General features: G+C 40.8%; 1 long non-coding RNA gene across 1 annotated transcript; it reads right to left on the reverse strand.

Annotated features, from left to right (window-relative positions):
• Window positions 1–533: 533 nt before the first annotated feature.
• On the reverse strand, window positions 534–4,407 carry LOC135970380 (uncharacterized). Its single transcript, XR_010586058.2, has 3 exons — window positions 1,803–4,407; window positions 1,125–1,232; window positions 534–1,000 (listed from the first exon to the last, which is right to left on the reverse strand). It is a non-coding gene; the product is annotated as an uncharacterized lncRNA (long non-coding RNA).
• Between the last annotated feature and the right edge of the window lie 3,850 nt (window positions 4,408–8,257).

An 8,257-nucleotide genomic window follows, 5' to 3' on the forward strand; every position in this document is an offset into this window, starting at 1 on the left:
TGCTAGCTAATAAACAGCCCTCTCCCAGGAAAATCCCTAAGGAAAAGTGGGAATTCACCAAGGAGTGCTCTCTTTACCCTTAATTTAGGAACCGAGAAAAATTTTAATAAGCCTACTATGAAATAAAGATGGCCTTATCCCATTTACGCCTAGTGTTCCATTATTGGAATGCTAAGCTTGTGGGAATTATTTATATCCTACCACTCAAAACCATTCCCAAGGTCTGACTTTTCACAAAAAAATTTTGCAGCCTTCAGTATAAATGGGTTAATTCCAAAGCCTAAAGCAACCTAGTGTGTCTGGAATTGGCAGGTTCTTGGTCTCGCTGACTTCAAGAATGAAGCCACAGACCCTGCGTGGTGAGTGTTACAGTTCTTAAAGATAGTGTGTCCAGAGTTTGTTCCTTCAGATGTTCAGATCTGCCCAGAGTTTCTTCCTTCTGATGGGTTCGTAGTCTCGCTGACTTCAGGAGTGAAGCCACAGACTTTCATGGTGAGTATTACCGTTCATAAAGGCAGCACGGACACAAAGAGTGAGCAGCAATAAGATTTATTACAAAGAGCAAAAGAACAAAGCTCCCACACCGAGAAAGAGAACCTGAGCGGGACGCCAACACTGTCTTGTGTGGCCTGCTTTTATTCCCTTATTTGGCCCCACCCACATCCTGCTGATTGGTCCATTTTACAGAGAGCTGATTGGTTCATTTTACAGAGAGCTGATTGGTTCATTTTACAGAGCACTGATTGGTACATTTACAAACCTTTAGCTAGACACAGAGCACTGGTTGGTGCATTTACAATCCTTTAGCTAGACAGAAAAGTTTTCCAAGTCCCCACCCAACCCAGAAGCCCAGGCAGCTTCACCTCTCACTCAGTCCACAGTGAACCCAGCCTCCAGCTGCAGGTGTTGGCTTCCACCCAGCACAGGGCTAAGCAGTTTTGTGCTGAGTCCATCTCTGTGGCCACCAGCCATCCGGTGTTGGGGTTGGTCCTCAGCTTATCTGCACAGGGGCAAACCCACCCGTTGGTGGAAGGGGCCAGAGGCAGCCTGGGCTCTGAATTCCACCCAGAGCTGGAGAATAGACTAGGAAGGGGAGCAAATGCCAGGGCTGCTGGTGGCCTTACCTCTTCTGCACAGCAGCAGCTGTGGTGACCTGAGAGTAAGGAGTTACCATAAGGACGTAGAAATAGATCACCTGAGCTGCATCCACACCCAGAGATAGGCCGACACATCTGTGGTGTGTTCGTTTCAACAAAGATGCAGAGATAATTCCATGGAGGAAAAACAATAGCCTTTCAACAAATGGTGCTAGAACAATTGAGTATCTTACGCAAAAAAATTAACTTTTATCTACATCTCATATTACGTAAAAATGGAACCAAAATAGATTATAAACATAACGTAGAATACAAAAGTAGAAATTATGGTAGAAATCATAGGAAAAAAATCTGTGCTACCTTGAGTTAGGCAAAGATATTTTAAATTTGACAGCAAAAGTACAATCCATAAAAGAAAAGAAACTGATAAATTGGACATATTCAAAATGAAGCACATATACCAGTCAGAAGACACTAACTGTTAAGAGAATAAAAAATATAAGCCACAGATCTGGAGAAAACATTTGCAAACCATATATCTGAAAAAATGGCTTGTACTTCACATCTAAAAGGACTTAAAAGTCAATAACATGAAAAACAATTTAAAATGGGCAAAATAGTTGAAAAGACAGATCAGCCAAGAAGATATATGGATGAAAATTAAACACATTAAATACATGCGATATCAATAACCCTGCTACCTACCGGTTAGATGGCGGATGTTGAAAAGGCCAGCTCCACCACGCATGCGCGAGCACATGTGGGCGGGAACAGGAAGTGCCCCGAGGATGCTGAATCAAACCTGCCTACGTGAAGGGCTGAGGACACGACATTTCCTGACAGACGTCGCCATGTCTAGCAACATGAGCCTCTCCGTGAAGGCATGAAGGGAGAAAACCTCTTCTCTACCTTGTCGCAGGTCCTCCAGGACAGGCGTCTCCTTTGAGAAGTAGGACTGCTTTTATAAGTAAGAAAAATATCGGTTCTTCATTTTCAAAATGACGTCTCAGATACGTGCCCAAGTGTGTCACATTGCAACAACTGCCCAGCTATGGGGTTGGTCTTGGGGAGCAGAGGAGACTAAGGGGCCTGCCTCATTACGAGCTGCACAGGAGGGCTGAGCTTGCATTAGCAGCCTCTCCCTCCAATGCAGGAGAATGCACTGAGATTTATGGTTCATCTGAAAGTAGCTTAGAAAGACACCATATGCACTTGCCATCTCTTGTAGAAGTTGCAGACAAGTTATTTAAAAGTCTCATTTCCTTAAACTGTCTTTATGGCAAAGTAAAGAGCCTCTGGGATCCACTTCAAGTGGTCATTGTGGAGGGTACAGCAAGCCAGTCCCCGGCTAAGCATTTACCCCGCTGATTCACCACCACAGCAAGGTGGGGAGCCTTGAGTTTTTGGCTGTGCTTCACAAATGAGGAATCCGAGGCCTGAAGCGACCTGTCCAGTATGCAAGAGTGAACCCAGGGACAAAGCCAACCCGCTTTGCTGGGGCCAGTGCCTTTCCACACTCCTCTGTTCCTATATTTAAACCAAGTGAAAGGAGACCTGGAAAGTACATTAGCCCATTTGGAGGTGAATTTGATACACTCTCATTTGTCATAGAGGGTAGAAAAAGATGGAAAAGAGAAACGGGCTGGTGGGGAGGAGGGAAGAGCGGAGACCAGGGCCTCAGCCCAGCCTCCATCCGCTTCCCATTTTCCCTCCCTGTCCTTTTCCTGGAGGCCTTGCTTGCTCTTCACAAAGCTGTCATTCTTAGGCCTTGTGTGGATTTGGGTATTTTAACTTGTCTATTAAAAATACAATTCTGGCCCCATATATATACTTAATATTATCATGTATCCCCCTTCAAAATACTCTGTGGCCAAAGTGTGTGCCCTTTTATGCAGGATCAGGAATGGATTCTCTAATAAATGTCTTGCATTTTTCCCATCACAAAATTTAGCGTCTCAAAAATCTAGTTAAATTAGCGTCTCTCCATCCTAATTTTATTTCTCCATTTAGACAAAGCATCTTCACTTCCAACAGCTGAGCTTTTCAAAGAGTTTGTCTCTGTGTAGAATTTTTTAAAAAATACTATATATTACCATTTCTGAAAATAAGTAACTCAAAACTTTCCTTTAAAATTATTGCAAAAATTTCATAAATTCGGTTAAATACATGCTTTGGGAAAAATACAGAGTTTGAGGGAATTTTTAAAAGACCACATGTTCTGTAATTCTATTTATACGAAAGTTTTAGAACAGGCAAACCCATGGGGACATCAAGTAGATTGGTGGTGGCCAGGAACTGGTGGAGGGAGATGGTGGGCAATAGAGTGGCTGCTGACGGGTGTGGGGTTCCTTTCAGAGTAAAAATGTTCTAAAATTTACCTTATGGTTGTCGTTGCACAGCACTGAGACTATACTGACTGGCATGTACAGTTTATTAATTATATTTCAACAAGGCTATTAAAATGTTCAGTTTCCAAAAATATATCAGTGCATGTAATTGCAATATGTTTAGATCTACTGGAATTTATTTAATGAAATTTATTAATGTCTAGTTAATACACTTCAATGGGGATTTGAATATTATATGTGTTTAAGTTACTCATCTGAATTTTTTTTTCCAGTTCTTATCAGTGCTTCACAAAGTTGGAATTCCAGCTGTTAAACTTACTATCGGCCGGGTGCAGTGGGTCACGCCTGTAATCCCAGCACTTTGAGAGGCCAAGACGGTCAGATCACTTGAGGCCAGGAGTTTGAGACAAGCTTGAGCAACATGGCAAAACCCCGTCTATACTAAAAATACAAAAAATACTTAGCTGGGTGTGGTGGCACGTGCTTGTAGTCCCAGCTACTTGGGAGGTTGATGCAGGAGAATCACTTGAACCCAGGAGGTAGAGGCTGTAGTGAGCCGAGATCACGCCACTGCACAGCAGCCTGGGCAACAGGAATGAAACCGTGTCTGAAGAAAACAAAACAAACACACAAAACCCAAAAAACTTACTATGTAGCCTTGGGCAAAGTGACTTTTCAAAGCCTTGTATTCTTTATTCTCAAATAATACAACCAGCACCTCCCCCATTACACACATACACCAGCGTACACACACACACACACACACAAACCCAGCACATAATTCTTTTTTGCAAAGACTTCTTAGAAAGACAAAAAAGGTAAGTACTAGTTTTTCATACATATGTATGCTACAAGAACCAATCAATAAAATAAAACAACAAATAATATATATTGTAGCTTCTTAAGAATCTTCAGCTTTTAAAGTCTCAAGTCTCTCCAGGGCTCCCAGAACCCCAGTGACTCCTCCTCAACAGAGATGGGATCCCGGAAGAGCCCGGATCATAGTGGGAGGGAGGAAGATAAGGAAACTCCAGTCTGTGCTAGAAGAATTTCCTGAATTAACGTTTTTGTCAGGATTAAGTGTGAATTATCAACTACACAGGAACCAGAGTTTGCTAGAATAAATAGTAGGTTTAAGTGATTCTTTTAAGATGAAAATTGATTGGGATTGGGTAAAGTCTGTGATGTGATCATGTAAGGTTTGCGGACAGAAGACAAGAGTTTTGAAGTGAGCCTTCACAAGAACATTGCTGTTTGGTAAATGAACTTTTTGCTCAGATTAGCAACATGCTGTCCTGATAGAAGTTTGCACAGGTAAACAAACTGTTTATCTTGATAAACTGATTTATAGGAATGCCTTGAAACAAATATTAGAGTTGCATGCAAAATGTCACTTCATGTTTGAGTAAAATTACCCAGAAAACCAACATATATGCCACAAGACACTGATATCAAGAGTCTGGCTGTCTCACAGAGACAGTGAGATCAAGCCTAGGAATGATTCTGATTATCAGAATGAGCCCCATTGTGAGAATTTCAAACAAGAAATTAGACTCATGACAAGAAGCCACTAGGGATGAACAAGGCATAGTAGGGGAGGAACATTATAGACACCATTGCTGAGAGGCAGCGGGTGCCTGTTAACAGTACAGAACCGTACATAGGCAACATGCTAAGAAAATACCTAGGAAAACAGGGAAGGAAAGCCCCCAGATTTGAGGATGACACTCTAGAGCCAGTCATCTGGCACACTTACAATGGGTGTTGACGGAAACTTCACTTCTCACGATTTTCTCCTTCTTCTGAAATAAATTGTCTTCATTTGTGTAACTTGAGTTCTCCAGAATGTCATCTGCTCTGGTACGTTCCTCACCATCTTTGCTGTAAAGTTTTCTGATGGGACAGGGGCCCAGGTGGTGGTGTACCTGGGTGACATAACTCTCAGGTTAATTGTGGACTAGTGGCCAAAAGCAAAGTATGGTCCTTCCACGTGACTCTAGGGCATGATTTTTCTTTTCATCTTTCCTTAAAAGACAACATTTCCAGGTCTTAGTCTAGTGGATGCTGCTTTGGAGCCACGGAGAAAAAGCAGCCTGTGCCGATTGACCATGAGCCTGAGTACAATGCATGAACCTGTGGAAGTACCTTTTCTGTGTCTGCCTGAAGTAAGATAAAGTTGAAAATCTGGGGGTAAATACTTTGCATAATGGCAAACCTGTGATAGTTTCACAGGGTGAGAGTTTATAGGGCTGCCAGGGAGTGTGGACTCATGGGACGAGTGTGATGTCTTCACCAGGGAACCCATGCCAGATGCTTTGGATGGCTTTAACTCTGTGGTACCACTGGATGCCTCAAGGTTCTGAGCGAGCAGAAGGCTTCTTTCAAAGCTCTTCAGTGACAACGCCAGCAAGACTAGAACAATGAATTCATTATTTACATTGGGAGCCAGCATAATTATGCTTATTTATATATTTGCTTTCTCTACTATACAGTCCATAATTCTCCGATCAGTAAAACTCCAAGTAAATTCTGAGAAAAGTTAAACAATGACCAGGACACAGTCAAAACTCATTATACAGTGTAGTCATATGAAATTCAAAAAGGAGCCCAGACTCTGTGTGTAGAGGCTCGGGCTCCTGTGCATTTTCCATTTTTCAGTGTTACCGGTGACATGCTGTTGACCTGTAGACATGCTCCAAGGTCGTGTTCAGCAAGTGGCAGTGTCGTCACTGGTATTGATTGAGTGCAGTGGCTGAGCCTTCTTTGCTGTCTGGGTAAATTATGTAAAATCATGTGCAAGGTTCTATTGGAGGTCCTCTGGCACCACCAAGTGGCTAGCCTGACAGCCCCCAGCCTGCCTGGCTGAGTTCCTCACCAGATTCACACTTCTCTTCTCTGATTCTGCAAAATTTCTGAGTTGTGTCATCATTTGTAATCAGTTAGATTCATTTGTCACAGTCGTTCTTCTAGTTTGAGATTCCCTCAAATCCTAGTTGAGCTTTTTTTAGAATTTGCATACAATAAATTTGACTTTTTGGTTTTTCTATGTCTTTGCACAACTCAGAAATGCAGTCAAAAATCTTCCACCCACCACCACACAGAACAGTTCTATCACTCATCAACCCATCCCCAAACCCTTAGAAGCCCTGCACCCTTTTCTGTTCCTACACGTTTGCCTTCTCCAGGATGTGATATAAGTGGAACATATAATATGCAGACTTTGGGGGCTGCCTTTTTCACTTACCAAAATGCAGTTAAGACTCGTCTAGGTCATGTGAGTTAGTTGCTCACTCCTTTCACTGTTAAGTAGTCTTACGTCGTGTGAACACACCACAGTCTGTTTCTCCACTCGTGTTGAAGGACAACTTGGTTGTTTCCAGTTTGAGGTGTTATGAATAAAACTGTTACAGACATCTGCAAATTGTTTTTTGTGTGAACGCAGTTTTCCATTCACTTAGATGAACATCTGGGACGGGACTTCGTGATCCATGAGATGAGTGTACGTTTGTAAGAAATAGGCAATCTGCCATCCAAGGTGTATGGGCGTCCAAGTAGAATACTACTTTTGCATTCCTACCAGCAATGGGAATTCTTGTGGCTTCACATACCTATCAGCATTTGGTGCTGTCAATTTTATTTTAAGCTTTAATTTTAGCAGTACTTGAGGATGATAGAGAGAAAAAAAAATCTGGATATAAGTACTTTATCAAATATGAAATTTGCAAGTAATAGCTCCAAGTCTGTGGCTTGCTGTTTTACCATATTTACAGTGTCTTCTGCAATGCAAACACTAAATTTTGTTAAAGTCAAATTTCAAAAATTCTTCTTTCATTGAGCGTGCTTTTGGTATTGTATCTTAAAACTCACCACCAAAACCAAAGTCATGCAGCTTTTCTGTCATGTTTTTTTCAGAAGTTGTATGGTTTTGCATTTTACATTCAAATCTATAATCCACTACGAATTAATGTTTGTATATGGAAAAGGTATATATTGGTCGTATTTGGGACATTTGCATACTATTTGTTCCAACACAATTAACTGAAAAGATTGTTTCTTTCCTAACTTGACTTGTACCTTTGCCAAAAGTCACTTGTCAATATATGTCTGAGTCAATTTTCTCTGTTCTTTCTTTTGTTCCATTGACTGACTGTCCCAACGCCAATACCACATTGTATTGTTTACTGTCGCTGTCGCGTTATAGTGTCTTAAAATCAAGTTACGTGAGTATTTTACCTTTGTTGTTTTGTTCATTTTCCAGAATTTTGTTTTGCTTTTCTTGCAGAATTTTTGTGATTATTATAGTTTCTTTGCCTTTCTATGTTAATTTTGATTCAGCTTGTTGTTATTTACAAAGTAGACTTGCTGGAATTTTATTGAGATTGCATTGCTCAAGTCAGGGAAAATAGGAGAATGGACGTCTTTGAAATATTGAGTCTCAAATCCATGAAACTGCATATTTCTTCATTTACTTAGATTTTTTTTATTTCTTTCATCAGTGTTTTGTAGTTTTCAGCATACAAACACTGCACCTATTTTGTTATATTTAGACCTAATGCTTCATTTGTTATTAGTGCAATTTAATGCATTTTAAATAGTATTGTGTATATTTTATGTTTACAACATGATGCTACAAAATATAGATAGTAAAATGGTTACAATGGTGAAACAGATTAACGTATCTATTATCTCACTTTTTTTTTGTGACAAAGACAGCTAAAATCCACTTATTTAACAAAAATCCTTAACATGGTGCAGTTTTATTAAGTTCAGCCCTCATGTTGTGCATCCAGTCTCCAGAACTGTTGGCCCGCA

The sequence above is a fragment of the Macaca fascicularis genome, chromosome 4 (genome assembly GCF_037993035.2).
Source record: "Macaca fascicularis isolate 582-1 chromosome 4, T2T-MFA8v1.1".
In the NCBI taxonomy this organism is placed as follows: domain Eukaryota; kingdom Metazoa; phylum Chordata; class Mammalia; order Primates; family Cercopithecidae; genus Macaca; species Macaca fascicularis.